At 44.3% G+C, this 13,364-nt stretch overlaps 1 protein-coding gene across 3 annotated transcripts in view; it reads left to right on the top strand.

The window, feature by feature from the left end:
* The first annotated feature begins 11,298 nt into the window (after positions 1-11,298).
* LOC115480696 (cytochrome P450 2F3-like) overlaps positions 11,299-13,364 on the top strand; it is a 64,422-nt gene continuing 62,356 nt past the window's right edge. For 2 of the 3 annotated variants that reach the window (XM_030219546.1, XM_030219544.1), the window contains exon 1: positions 11,841-11,913. The gene's annotated coding sequence lies outside the window, so the exon portion shown is untranslated. Of the gene's footprint in view, positions 11,400-11,840; positions 11,914-13,364 lie in introns of those variants that run through there. The other variant, XM_030219545.1, reaches the window with a different exon arrangement.

Below are 13,364 nucleotides of genomic sequence, written 5' to 3'. Positions count from 1 at the left end.
GAAAAAAACTCCCAGGTGCATACTAGCTCCCTTACCTTGTCTTCTGAGCCCCACAACCCCCCCCCCCCAAAAAAAAAAACCCACTCCCCACAACTGTACACCACTACCATAGCCCTTAGGGATGAAGGGGGGCACCTAGATGTAGGTACAGTGGGTTTCATGTTGGGTTTTGGAGGGCTCACATTTACCACCAGAAGTTTAACAGGTAGGGGGTATGGGCCTCGGTCTGCCTGCCTGAAGTGCACTGCACCCACTAAAACTGCTACAGGGACCTGCATACTGCTGTCATGGAGCTGGGTATGATATTTGAGGCTTGCATAGAGGCTGGAAAAAATATTTTAACATGTTTTTTAGGGTGGGAGGGGGTTGGTGACCACTGGGGGAGTAGGGGGAGGTCATCCCTGATTCCCTCCGGTGGTCATCTAGTCATTTAGGGCACATTTTTTTTGGCTTGGTTGTAAAATAAAAAAGGACCAAGTAAAGTCAGGCAAGTGCTCATCAGGGACGCCTTTCTTTTTTCCATTATCGGTCGAGGACACCCATAAGCACGCCCCAGTCCCGCCTTCGCTATGCTTCTGACATGCCCTGTGAACTTTGGTCGTCCCCACAACGGAAAGAAGTTGAGGGCTCCCAAAATCGGCTTTCGATTATGCCGATTTGGGCAACCCTGGGAGAAGGACGCCCATCTCCCGATTTCTGTCGAAAGATGGGTGCCCTTCTCTTTCGAAAATGAGCTCAATAGTAAAATTTTTTTTCATATATTACAAGCAGGAAGTCAGCTAAAGAATCGGTTGAGACCACATTGAGCCTGCAAATAGGTGAGAAAATGTGGGATATAAATGCAGCAAAATAAATAAATAAATAAAAGGGGCGATCAGGGAAGACAAAGCCGTAGTGGAGAGATTAAATAAATTATTTGCTTTGGTCTTCAGCGAGGAAGATTTGGGAGAGATATCGGTGCCAGAAATGGTATTCAAAGCTGACGAGTTGGAGAAACTGAATGAAATTTCTATAAACCTGGAGGATGTAATGGGGCAGTTCTACAAATTAAAGAGTAGCAAATCTCCTGGACCAGATGGCATTCATCTCAGAGTACTGATAGAACTGAAAAATGAACTTGCAGAACTATTGTTAGTAATATGTAATTTATCCTTAAAATCAAGCGTAGTACCAGAAGATTGGTGGGTGGCCAATGTAACGCCGATTTTTTTTAAAAGGTTCCAGAGGAGATCCGGGAAATTATAGACCGGAGAGTCTGACGCTGGTGCCAGGCAAAATGGTAGAGACTATTATAAAGAACAAATTTACAGAGCATATTCAAGAGCATGGATTAATGTGACAAAGCCAACATGAATTTAGTGAAGAGAAATCTTGCCTCACCAATCTATTACATTTCTTTGAAGGGGTGAACAAACGTGGATAAAGGTGAGCCGGTTGATATAGTGTGTCTGAATTTTCAGAAGGCATTTGAAAAGTACCTCATGAAAGACTCCAGAGGAAATTGGAGAGTCATGGGATAGGAGGTAGTGTTCTACAGGGCCGCCGAGAGGGGGAGACAGGGAGGACAAAGGTTCCCGGGCCCGGGCTTCCGGGGGGGGGGGGGCCTGGCGCCGCCGCAGTCCGTCACTCCCGCCCGCCCTCCGTCGCTCCCGGAACTAACCTTAAGCGCCTCCTTTCACCTTCACAGCAAGCAGCAGCAGGGCAGACCACTCCTTCCTTCCTTGTCCCACCCTCGCCTGACGTAACGTCCGTGAGGGCGGGGCACGGAAGGAAGGAGAGGTCTGCCCTGTTGCTGCTTGCTGCGAAGGTGAAAGGACGGAGGCACTTAAGGTTAGTTCAGAGGGCCCAGCAGCGGGTGAAGGGGGGGCCCGGCGACCTCGGATGGGGGGCCAGGGCCCGGCTCTCGGCGGCCCTGGTGTTCTATTGTGGATTAAAAACTGGTTAAAAGAAAGAAAACAGAGAGTAGGGTTAAATGGTCAGTATTCTCAATGGAGAAGGGTAGTTAGTGGGGTTCCCCAGGGGTCTGTGCTGGGACCGCTGCTTTTTAATATATTTATAAATGACCTAGAGATATGTGTAACTAGTGAGGTAATTACATTTGCTGACGACACAAAGTTATTCAAAGTCATTAATTTGCGGGAGGATTGTGAAAAATTACAAGAGGACCTCACGAGAATGGGCATCTAAATAGCAGATGATGTTTAATGTGAGCAAGTGCAAAGTGATGCACGTGGGAAAGAGGAAAACGAATTATAGCTACGTCATAAAAGGTTCCACGTTAGGAGCCACTGACCAAGAAAGGGATCTAGGTGTCGTCGTTCATGATACGTTGAAACCTTCTCTGTTTGCTGTGGCGGCTAAGAAAGCAAATAGAATGTTAGGTATTATTAGGAAAGGAATGGAAAACAAAAATGAGGATGTTATAATGCCTTTGTATCGCTCCATGGTGCGACCGCACCTTGAATATTGTGTTCAATTCTGGTTGCCACATCTCAAAAAAGATATAGTGGAATTAGAAACAGTGCAGAGAAGGGAGATGAAAAAAAGGTGATGGGACAACTTCCCTATGAGGAAAGACTAAAGCGGCTGGGGCTCTTCAGCTTGGAGAAAAGACAGCTGAGGGGAGATATGAGACTTGGACTTGGACTTGGAAAAATTCCGCATTTTTAGGTATAACTTGTCTGGAATGTTTTTACGTTTGGGGAGCGTGCCAGGTGCCCTTGACCTGGATTGGCCACTGTCGGTGACAGGATGCTGGGCTAGATGGACCTTTGGTCTTTCCCAGTATGGCACTACTTATGTACTTATGTAGAGGTCTATAAAATAATGAGTGGAGTGGAATGGATAGACGTGAAGCCTCTGTTTACGCTTTCCAAAAATACTAGGACTAGGGGGGGATGTAATGAAGCTACAAAGTAGTAAATTTAAAATGTAACGGAGAAGTTTTTTCTTCACTCAACGTGTAATTCAGCTCTGGAATTCGTTGCCAGAAAATGTGGTAAAGGCGTTTAGCTTTGCAGATTTTTAAAAAGGTTTGGACGGCTTCCTAAAGGAAAAGTCCATAGACCATTATTAAATTGGACTTGGGGAAAACCCACTATTTCTGGGATAAGCAGCATAAAATGTTTGGTACTTTTTGGGGGATCTTGCCAGGTATCTGTGACCTGGATTGGCCACTGTTGGAAACAGGATGCTGGGCTTGATGGACCTTTGGTCTGTCCCAGTATGGCAATACTTATGTACTTATAACACTGGACTGTTGAGACCCAACCAGCGGTCTCTGTTAAAGGGGGACGGTGTGACAAAACAGGGGATTTAGGTCTGTGCTTTGTTATGTGAATGTATTTATTTCCCTGTGTATTTTCCTTGTTTGGCCAGCAGATGGTGTCTGGGGGTTTTTGTTTCTGTTTGTTTGTTTGTTTGTTTGTTTGTTTGTTTGTAAAGGTTTGCAGAAGTGACCATTTTTTTCCCACCTAAGCTCTGAGGAGAAAAACAAATATCCTGCAGTTCTATTGGTCAGAGGCCACTCAGCCTTCAATGTTTATGCTCTGAACACTGATTGAATCTGTTGGAAATCTTTGGTCTGAGAGTGGGAGTGTAGAACTTACAGACCTCTATAATGAGACCCTGTTCAAATCCTGTGAGCAGTTAATTTTCCTGAACTCACAGGTACTACTCAGGTAGTGAATAAGTGTTTATTTAGTTTAATATTGATTCCTGTTTAATTTATCTGTTATTGTTGCTGGTTACACCTTTTTTTGTTCTCCGTTCACTGTTCTATTTTTCCATGATAAATCAATTCATTTATTAGCACTGATTGTCCTAGACTGATTAAGAATCCTGGTGTCTGTGTGCTTGGTCTGTGGGCGCTTTCTGTGAACTGTGGGACCCCTGAGATTGTGGCCTCAGTGTCCTTAGAAACCACCTGTTACGTCTGTGGCCGTGACCACCCTCAGACTTACCGTGTTTCTGGGAGTCAGTGGCTGTGCTGGCTTCTGCTTGTCTCTGTGTCTGTCTCTGTCTTAGTTTCTCTCTGGCTCTGTGTGCTGATTGCCCTACTGAACCTCACCTGTGTGGGCTATGCCTTTTCCAAGATGGCTGCCGCCGACTCCTCTATACCAGCATCCAAGATGGCTCCCGCTGGGCTGACTGCTCTGTGTGTCAAGCCTCTGTTTGGATGCAAGGTGATTGCTGCAGCTGTGCCTCTGGTGTGGAAGGGCTTTATTAATCACTTAGAGACTACAGCCCTGGCCTTTGCATTTCATCTAAGGGCCCTGGTGTATAGAGTGCTCTGTACACTGTTTCAGTGTTTGCTCTGTGTGAGTTTCTATGTTTGACTAGATAGCTTAGGCACCGTGTGGCTTGTTAGCCTGTGTATAGCTTTGCTAGTGCTCTGTGTTTGTTTAGACTAGCCAGCTTAGGCACCGTGTGGCTTGTTAGCCTGTGTATAGCTTTGCTAGTGCTCTGTGTTTGTTTCCAGTGCATGACTTGTTAGCTTGGGCACAGCTTTGTTGTTAGCTGGTGTATAGCTTTCAAGTCTCCTGAGTGTGCTCTGTGTATGTTTCTTGTGTATGACTGGTTTGCCTGGGTATAGCGTTTCTATTAGCCTAGGTACAGTTTACTAGTCATTGTGTTTAAACCTGCCAACTGCCAGAACCCGGACAGTCCCTGCCTGTCAGCCTTGCCTGCTCCTAGGTGCCAGGGGGCACTCCTGGATCTTCATTCCTGCTGTTCCTGCTTGCAAGTTCCAGTTCCGGGTTTTCCTGTAAGTCCTACCGGCTGCCAGAACCTGAGGGCTCAACCCTCGGGGAAAGGTGGTCAAGCGTAGGTGAAGCCTAGGTCCAGTGTGTTCCAGTCCAGCGGGTTTCACTCCTGTATGTTCCAGTCCTGTGGGGCCCTCCAGTGTGTTCCAGTCCAGCGGGCTCCACTCCAGTGCGCACCCGTCCGGTGCGTTCCAGTTCCGTGTATTCCGGTGTAGAACTCCAGTCCGGGGTTCTGGTCCAGTTTTGTCTCATCTCTACCTTGGAGGTGATCTTGCCTGCCACTGCCGCTCCACGGTAGTGGCCCATGGGCTCACGAACCCAGTGCTCCCGGGGAAGAAGCCTGACAGTATGCCAAGGTCCTCGAGCACGCGACACCACCATGGAAATAACACGGCTGGGAGACTCACCCAGAGGTAAGCATAACTCAGTAGGTGGGAGGAAGGGTATGCACAGGTGGTAGTAGGCCTGAGCAGTGCTGGGACAGATTCTTAGGTGGCCGCAAGGTTAGCCTCCGGTGGGTGCTAGGCGTTTCATGACACAGATACATACTGAAAATGTGGAGTTAGAAACTGGTTTGCCTGCCTGTTGCAGAACTTCAGTAAAGCTGTGTTGTATTGAATAAAAGATCATACGTACATAAATATATGTGTTGCCATACTGCGACAAACCGAAGGTCCATCAAGCCCTGTACCCTGTTTCCAACAGTGGCCGATCCAGGTCACAAGTACTTGGCAAGATCCCAAGACAGTACAATACATTTTATGTTGCTTATCCTAGAAATAAGCAGTGGATTTTCCCAAGTCCATTTTATTAATGGCTTATGGAGTTTTCTTTTAGGAAGCTAGCCAAACCTTTTTAAACCCTGCTAAGCTAACTGCTTTTACCACATCTTCTGTCAACGAATTCCAGAGTTTAATTACATGTTGAGTGAAGAAATATTTTCTCTGATTCGTTTTAAATTTACTACTTTGTAGCTTAATTGCATGCCCCCTAGTCCTAGTATTCTTGGAAAGAGTAAACAAGCGATTCACGTCTACCCATTTCACTCCACTCAGTATTTTATATACCTATATCATATCTCCCCTCAGCTGTCTTTTCTCCAAGTGGAAGAACCCAAGCCATTTCAGCCTTTTCTCATAGCGAAGTCATCCCATCCCCTTTACCATTTATGTCGCCGTTCTCTGTATCTTTTCTAATTCCACTATATCTTTTTTGAGATGCAGTGACTAGATTTGCACACAGTATTCAAGGTGCGGTAGTACCATGGAGCGATACAAAGGCATTGTAACATCCTCATTTTAATTTTGCATTTCTTTCCAATAATACCTAACATTCTATTTGCTTTTTTTGCTGCTGCAGCACACTGAGCAGAGGATTTGAAAGTATCGTCAACGATGATTCCTTGGTCCTTTTCCTGGTTGGTGACTCTTAACATGGAACCTTGCATCACGTAGCTGTAGTTCGGGTTCCTCTTTCACTTTGCACTTGCTCACATTAAACATGCCATTTGAATGCCCAGTCTCCCAGTCTCATAAGGTCCTCTTGCAATTTTTCACAATCTTCTTGCGATTTAACAACTTTGAATAACTTTGTGTTATCGGCAAATTTAATTACCTCATTAGTTATTCCCATATCTAGATTACTACTACTACTACTACTATTTAGCATTTCTATAGTGCTACAAGGCGTACGCAGCGCTGCACAAACATAGAAGAAAGACAGTCCCTGCTCAAAGAGCTTACAATCTAATAGACAAAAAATAAAGTAATCAAATCAATTAATGTGTACAGGAAGGAGGAGAGGAGAGTAGGTGGAGGCGAGTGGTTACAAGTGGTTACAAGTCAAAAGCAATGTTAAAATGCAGTGGCCCCAACACAGATCCCTGGGGAACCCCACTATCTATCTTCTCCATTGAGAATACTGACCATTCAACCCTGTTTTCTATTTTTAACCAGTTTATAATCCACAATAGAACACTACCCCCTATCCCATGACTTTCCAATTTCCTCTGGAGTTTTTCATGAGGTACTTTGTCAAATGGCTTTTGAAAATCCAGATACACAATATTGATTGGCTCACCTTTATCCACATGTTTGTTCACCCCTTCAAAGAAATGTATTAGATATGTGTGACAAGATTTCCCTTCACTAAATCCATGTTGGCTTTGTCTCATTAATCCCTGCTTTTGAATATGCTCTGTAATTTTGTTCTTTATAATAGTCTCTACTATTTTGCATAGTGCTGACGTCAGGCTCACCAGTCTGTAACTTCCTGGATCACCTCTAGAACCCTTTTTAAAAATCGGCATTACATTGGCCACCCTCCAATCTTCTGGTACCATGCTTGGTTTTCAAAGATAAATTACATATTACTAACAATAGTTCATTTTTCAGTTCTATCAATACTCTGGGATGAATACCATCTGGTCCTGTCGATTTGCTACTCTTCAATTTGTCAAATTGCTCCATTACCGTCTTCCAGGTTTACAGAGATTTGATTCAGTTTCTCTGGCTCGTCAGCATTGAATACCATTTCTGGCATCGGTACCTCTCCCAAATCTTCCTCGTTGAAGACCGAAGCTAATTATTCATTTAATCTCTCTGCTATGGCCTTGTCTTCCCTGAGTACCCCTTTTACCCCTTGGCCATCTACTGGTCCAGCCAATTGTTTTGCCAGCTTCTTGCTTTTAATATACCGAAAAGAGTTTTTACTATATGTTTTTGCCTGTAATGCAATCTTCTTTTCAAAGTCTCTCTTTGTCTTCCTTAGCAGCACTTTGCATTTGATTTGCCATTCTTTATGTAGTTTCCTATTATTTTCAGTTGGAGTGGAGGAGTGGTCTAGTGGTTAGGGTGGTAGACTTTGGTCCTGAGGAACTGAGTTCAATTTCCTGCACAGGCAGCTCCTTGTGACTCTGGGCAAGTCACTTAATCCTCCATTGCCTGCCGCATTGAGCCTGCCATGAGTGGGAAAGCACGGGGTACAAATGTAACAAAAAATAAAATCCTTCTTGCATGTTCTGAAGGATTTTCTTTTAGCTCTCATAGCTTCCTTCATCTCACTTTTTAACTATGTCAGCTGTCGTTTGGTCTTCCTTTCTCTATTTTTATAAATGGAATATATTTGGCCTGGGCTTCCAGGATGGTATTTTTGAACAACATCCACGCCTGATGTAAATTTTTGACCTTTGCAGCTCCTCCTCTAAGTGTTTTCTATCACCGTTCTTTAAATTTTATCATAGTCTCCTTTTTTGAAAGTTAAATGCTAACATATTGGATTTCCTGTGTGTACTTACTCCAGAGCATATTTCAAACTTGATCATTTCATGGTCACTTTTATCAAATGGCCCCAGCACCATTACCTCCTGCACCAGATCATTCGCTCCACTAAGGACTAGGTCTTAAATTGTTCCTCCTCTTGTTGGGTCCAGTACCAGCTGCTCCATAAAGCAGTCCTTGATTCCTTCAAGGAATTTCACCTCTCTAGCATGCCCTGACGTTACATTTATCCAGTCAATATCGGGGTAATTGAAATCACCCATTATTATCGTGTCCCCCAGTTTGCTAGCCTCTCTAATTTCTAACAACATTTCTACATCTGTCTCTTCATCCTGGCCAGGTGGATGGTAGTACACTCCTATCACTATCCTTTTCCCTTTAACACATTGAATTTCAATCCATAGGGATTCCAAGATGTTTTTCCTGTCCTGTAGAATTTTTAGTCTATTAGATTCAAGGTTCTCCTTAGCATACAATGCTACCCCTCACCAATTTGATCAAGCATTTCACTACTGTATAATTTGTATCCTGGTATGAAAGTGTCCCATTGGTTATCCTCCTTCTACCAGGTCTCAGAAATGCCTATTATATCTATTTTTTCATTTAGTACAATATATTCTTTTATTTCTTAGGCTGCTGGCATTCGCATATAGACATTTCAGACTATGTTTGTTGTTCCTATTTATATCTTGCTTAGCAGTTGACAGTGATAATGTGCAATCTTGAAAATCTGTCTGCTTTTTATTTAAAGACACGTAGAGGGGCATAATCGAACGGGGCGCCCAAGTTTTCCTGAGAGCGTCCTCACAGGACATCCCTGCGAAGGGGTGGGGAAACCCATATTATCGAAACAAGATGGGCGTCCATCTTTCGTTTCGATAATACGGTCGGGGACGCACAAAATCTCAACATTTAGGTCGACCTTAGAGATGGTCATCCCTGGTTTTCAGTGATAATGGAAACCGAGGACGCCCATCTCAAAAATGACCAAATCCAACTCATTTGGTCGTGGGAGGAGCCAGCATTCATAGTGCACTGGTCCCCCTAACATGCCAGGACACCAACCGGGGGCACTGCAGTGGACTAACTGATGCACTAACTGAACGGAAAAAGCCCTTCCCTTACCGATCCCTTAGCGATTCGGAAAGGAACGGGCATGCATGAAGGAAATCGCATGCAAATGAGCTGCTCACTGTTAGCTCATTTGCACATGATTTCCTTCCTAAGGAGGGGAAGCCAGTGCAGAGCAGCCAAGCATTATGAATGGCTGCTCTGTGCATGCCAAAGACGGCTTCATACAGGCAGACAAGCTGTGTGTATAATAGCCACCTATAACCTTAAATTGCCGTCTACAACCTTAGGAAAATACATGTCCAGGTGAAAACGTCCAAGTGCTCATCAGGGACATCTGTCTTTTTTTTTGGAGTATGGGTGAAGGATGTCCTTTGCTATGCCTCCATCCCTGTGATGGCAGTTGAGGATGTCCAAAATGTGGATGTTTCTGTGAGAAGGATGTCCATGCCTGCTATGCCTCTGACACCCTCTGGATCACAAGTAGCAGCAGTGAGATTTGAACTAACCACCTTTGGATTGCAAGACCAGTGCTCTAACCACTAGGCCACTCCTCTACGCCAGTGCCGTGAAATTTGGCCGTCCCTGTGGTGGGGGGGGGCAGTTCAGGATGTCCACAATGTTTGAAAGAAGGACGTCCAAGCCTCCGCTGACACACACATACTGGAGTGGAAGAGTGAGAAACTTTAATGACACTCCAGCTTATAATTGAAAAAGAAAAACGCCTATATTGCGACCCAAATCGGGAGATAGACGTTTATCTCACAAAAACGAATAAAGCGGTATAATCGAAAGCCGAATTTGGACGTTTTCAACTGCACTCCGTCGCGGATGCGGACAAAGTTGATGGGGGCGTGTCAAAGGCGTGGTGAAGGCGGAACTGGGGCGTGGTTATCGGCCGATCAGAGATAGGCGCCTTTCACCGATAATGGAAAAAAAATATGCGTTTTTAGCGAGAATTTAGGGCACTTTTCCTGGACCCTGTTTTTCCACGAATAGGGCCCCAAAAAGTGCCCTAAATGACCAGATGACCACTGGAGGGAGTCGGGGATGACCTCCCCTGACTCCCCCAGTGGTCACAAACCCCCTCCCACCACAAAAATATGCCATTTCACAACTTTTTATGTTCACCCTCAAATGTCATACCCACCTCCCTGGCAGCAGTATGCAGGTCACTGGAGCAGTTATTAGGGGGTGCAGTGGACGTCAGGCAGGTAGACCCAGGCCCATCCCCCCCACCTGTTACACTTGTGCTGGTAAATGGGAGCCCTCCACACCGCCCCCCAAACCCACTGTACCCACATGTAGGTGCCCCCCTTCACCCCTTAGGGCTATAGTAATGGTGTAGACTTGTGGGCGGTGGGTTTTGAGGGGGATTTGGGGGTCTCAACACCCAAGGGAAGGGTGCTATGCACCTGGGAGCTCTTTTACCTTTTTTTTTTGTTTTTGTAAAAGTGCCCCCTAGGGTGCCCGGTTGGTGTCCTGGCATGTGCACTACGAATCCTGGCCCCTCCCACAAACAAATGCCTTGGATTTATTCGTTTTGAGCTGGGCGCTTTCATTTTCCATTATCACTGAAAAACAAAAACGCCCAGCTCACAAATTGTCGAATAAAACATGGACGTCTATTTTTTTCGAAAATACGGTTCGGTCCACCCCTTCACGGACCCGTTCTTGGAGATAAATGCCCATGGAGATAGACGTTTTAGTTCAATTATGCCCCTCACTGTGACCCAGGTTGGTGAAATGGGTGATGTCTGTCTGAGTCCTGTGAACTGAGCTGGTTGGTGGCGAGATCCAGTTTACACATTTATATAGCTAGAAGACAGGGGGAAAGTTCTAAGGGCGCTCCAGTCCCACAACACCCATGGCTTGCACACTTTCTTCAGTGTAATTTTTTTTTTTCTAGAAGCTACAGGAAATTAAAGCATGAGGCAAAAAATGTGGTGATTTAAGGACAAGTTGTGCAAGTTTCAGATACTTATCCTTGTTCTTAGATTATGTTATGTTTGTTTAGTACTTGAATGATGCTTAGCATTATTGTGCCAAATTTTGAACTAAAGCATGAAGATTAGGCAACCAATGCTATTCTTTGGAACTCATTAAAAGCAGTTTGTAGCTGATGCAATATGTAATTGAAAGAGTTTTTTTTGTATACTGGCACAGTCTGACACTGCATTAAGGAGATCAACTAAAAGAGTGAAGACAGAACCTGCAGACCAAATGAGACAGAATCTTCTGCTTTGACCACTTGAAGCCCAGTTTTTGATCCCACCAGTATTACAAGGTAAAATTCATAAGAGGTTTGGGAAGGTTAAGCCTTCCCAAGACCCAAACTGGCATACAGGAGCAGGAGTTGATCATCAGGCGTGGAATAGCCGCCTAATGGTTAGTGCAGTGAGCTTTGATCTTTGTGACCTTGGGCAAGTCACTTAACCCTCCATTGCCTGGGTACAAAAAAAATCAAACAGATTGTAAGCCCTCTAGGGACAGAGAAAGTACTTATATATAATGTATAATGTGTACAATGCTATGTAGGTCTAGTAGTGCTATAGAAATGATTAGTAATAGGACTGATAATTTAGGCTGTGAACATGGCAAGCACTGAGACCTGTGATTAAGGCAGGAAGCTGGGGAAAGCTCTCTGCCTATTACAGTTTCTAATCCCCACCTTGTGACCAGCAGAATTAGATAATCATAGAGGTGGGTAAATACTTTCTCTCCAGAGCAACCATTGGCACAGAGAGGAGAGTGCAAGCAACTGTTGTATGGAGGTAGACAGTAAAACGAAAGAAGAACAAGTGAGTAAAAATGGTGCACAGGGACCATCAACTTGTATAAGAGCTAAATGAGCTGAGATGTTGGAGGAGAGTGAAGAGGACCAACAAGATGCTTTAAGTGTGTTGGGGGTGGTGGGTGGGAACTCTCTGGAGAGACATGGAAATCTTTGGGTGCTGGTCTCACCTTTCTCATTCCCTATAGGGAGGGAAGATACTAGAGATTTTGTGTGTGTGTGTGTATATATATATATATAGATATATATATAGATATATAGATAGATAGATAGATAGATAGATAGATAGATAGATAGATAGATAGATAGATAGATAGATATAGTAACTTTTGCTTCTTTTCCTAACTTTACCCTCTCCATCTGCCTGTAGTTCACAATCCAAACTCAGGTTATGTGAGTGTATAACAAGGCTGCTCACCACTCAAACCTGTTCAGGGTCCAGACCTCCCTGATCAAGTTTATTTATAGCGTCAGAGAGCAGTTTACAGTTAAGTTAATACAATCAAATGCAAGCATCAAAATGAACCACAATGTTAATAGGAAAGAGTCCAAAAGATCATAAATAAGGTAGAAAACAAACAGAACAAAGCAAGCAACTGTAATAGTGGCTGTTACTCTGATATCCTTTGGCTTATCTCCTGCTGTCTTGTCCCTCACTATCAAATCGAGGCCCGCACAGCCTCACATTCTTCACATTTTGATTTGCATCTCGACAGAGGGTGAACTAGTACTGAGCTGACAATGATTTTGACAATAATGAGCAAAACAGTAGGAATTATTCTCCTATCTGTGGAAGGGTACGGATAGATCGTGGAGGTGATGGGGAGAGAGGGGCAGAATCTCTGGACGGCATTGTGTTAAGAGAACAGTAAGCATGTTGGGGTCTATGCGGGTTTGTGAAATTTCATGGAAATACTTTTAAAACAATTAGCAGGAAATATTTTTGGAACTCGCTGCCAGAGGATGTAGTAACAGCAGTTAGCGTATCTGGATTTAAAAAAGATTTGGACAAGTTCCTGGAGGAAAAGTCCATAGTCTGTTATTCAGATGGACATGGGGGAAGCCACTGCTTGCCCCGGGATTGGAACCATGGAATCTTGTTACTCATTGGGGTTGTAGAATCTTGCTGCTCCTTGGGATTCTGGACTCTTGTTACTCCTTGGGATACTGGAATCTTGTTACTCCATGGGATTCCAGAATTCTTGCTACTGTTTGGGTTTCTGCCAGGGACTTGTGACCTGGATTGGTCACTGTTGGAAACAGAATACTGGGCTAGATGGACCATTGGTCTTACCCAGTATGGCTATTCTTATGTTTTTGAGTCATGAACAGAGGTAAACATACAACAAAGCAGCAAGCAAGCTGGAACTCTAGCCAACAAGTTGACTAAGCAAAGATTTATTAATTGTCAGGTGGTACAGTTTCCTACCAGTTGAGTTTAGAATAATTTTAATAGCT

Source organism: Microcaecilia unicolor, chromosome 11, assembly GCF_901765095.1.
Source record: "Microcaecilia unicolor chromosome 11, aMicUni1.1, whole genome shotgun sequence".
In the NCBI taxonomy this organism is placed as follows: domain Eukaryota; kingdom Metazoa; phylum Chordata; class Amphibia; order Gymnophiona; family Siphonopidae; genus Microcaecilia; species Microcaecilia unicolor.
This window is presented reverse-complemented; position numbering and strand designations above follow the sequence as displayed.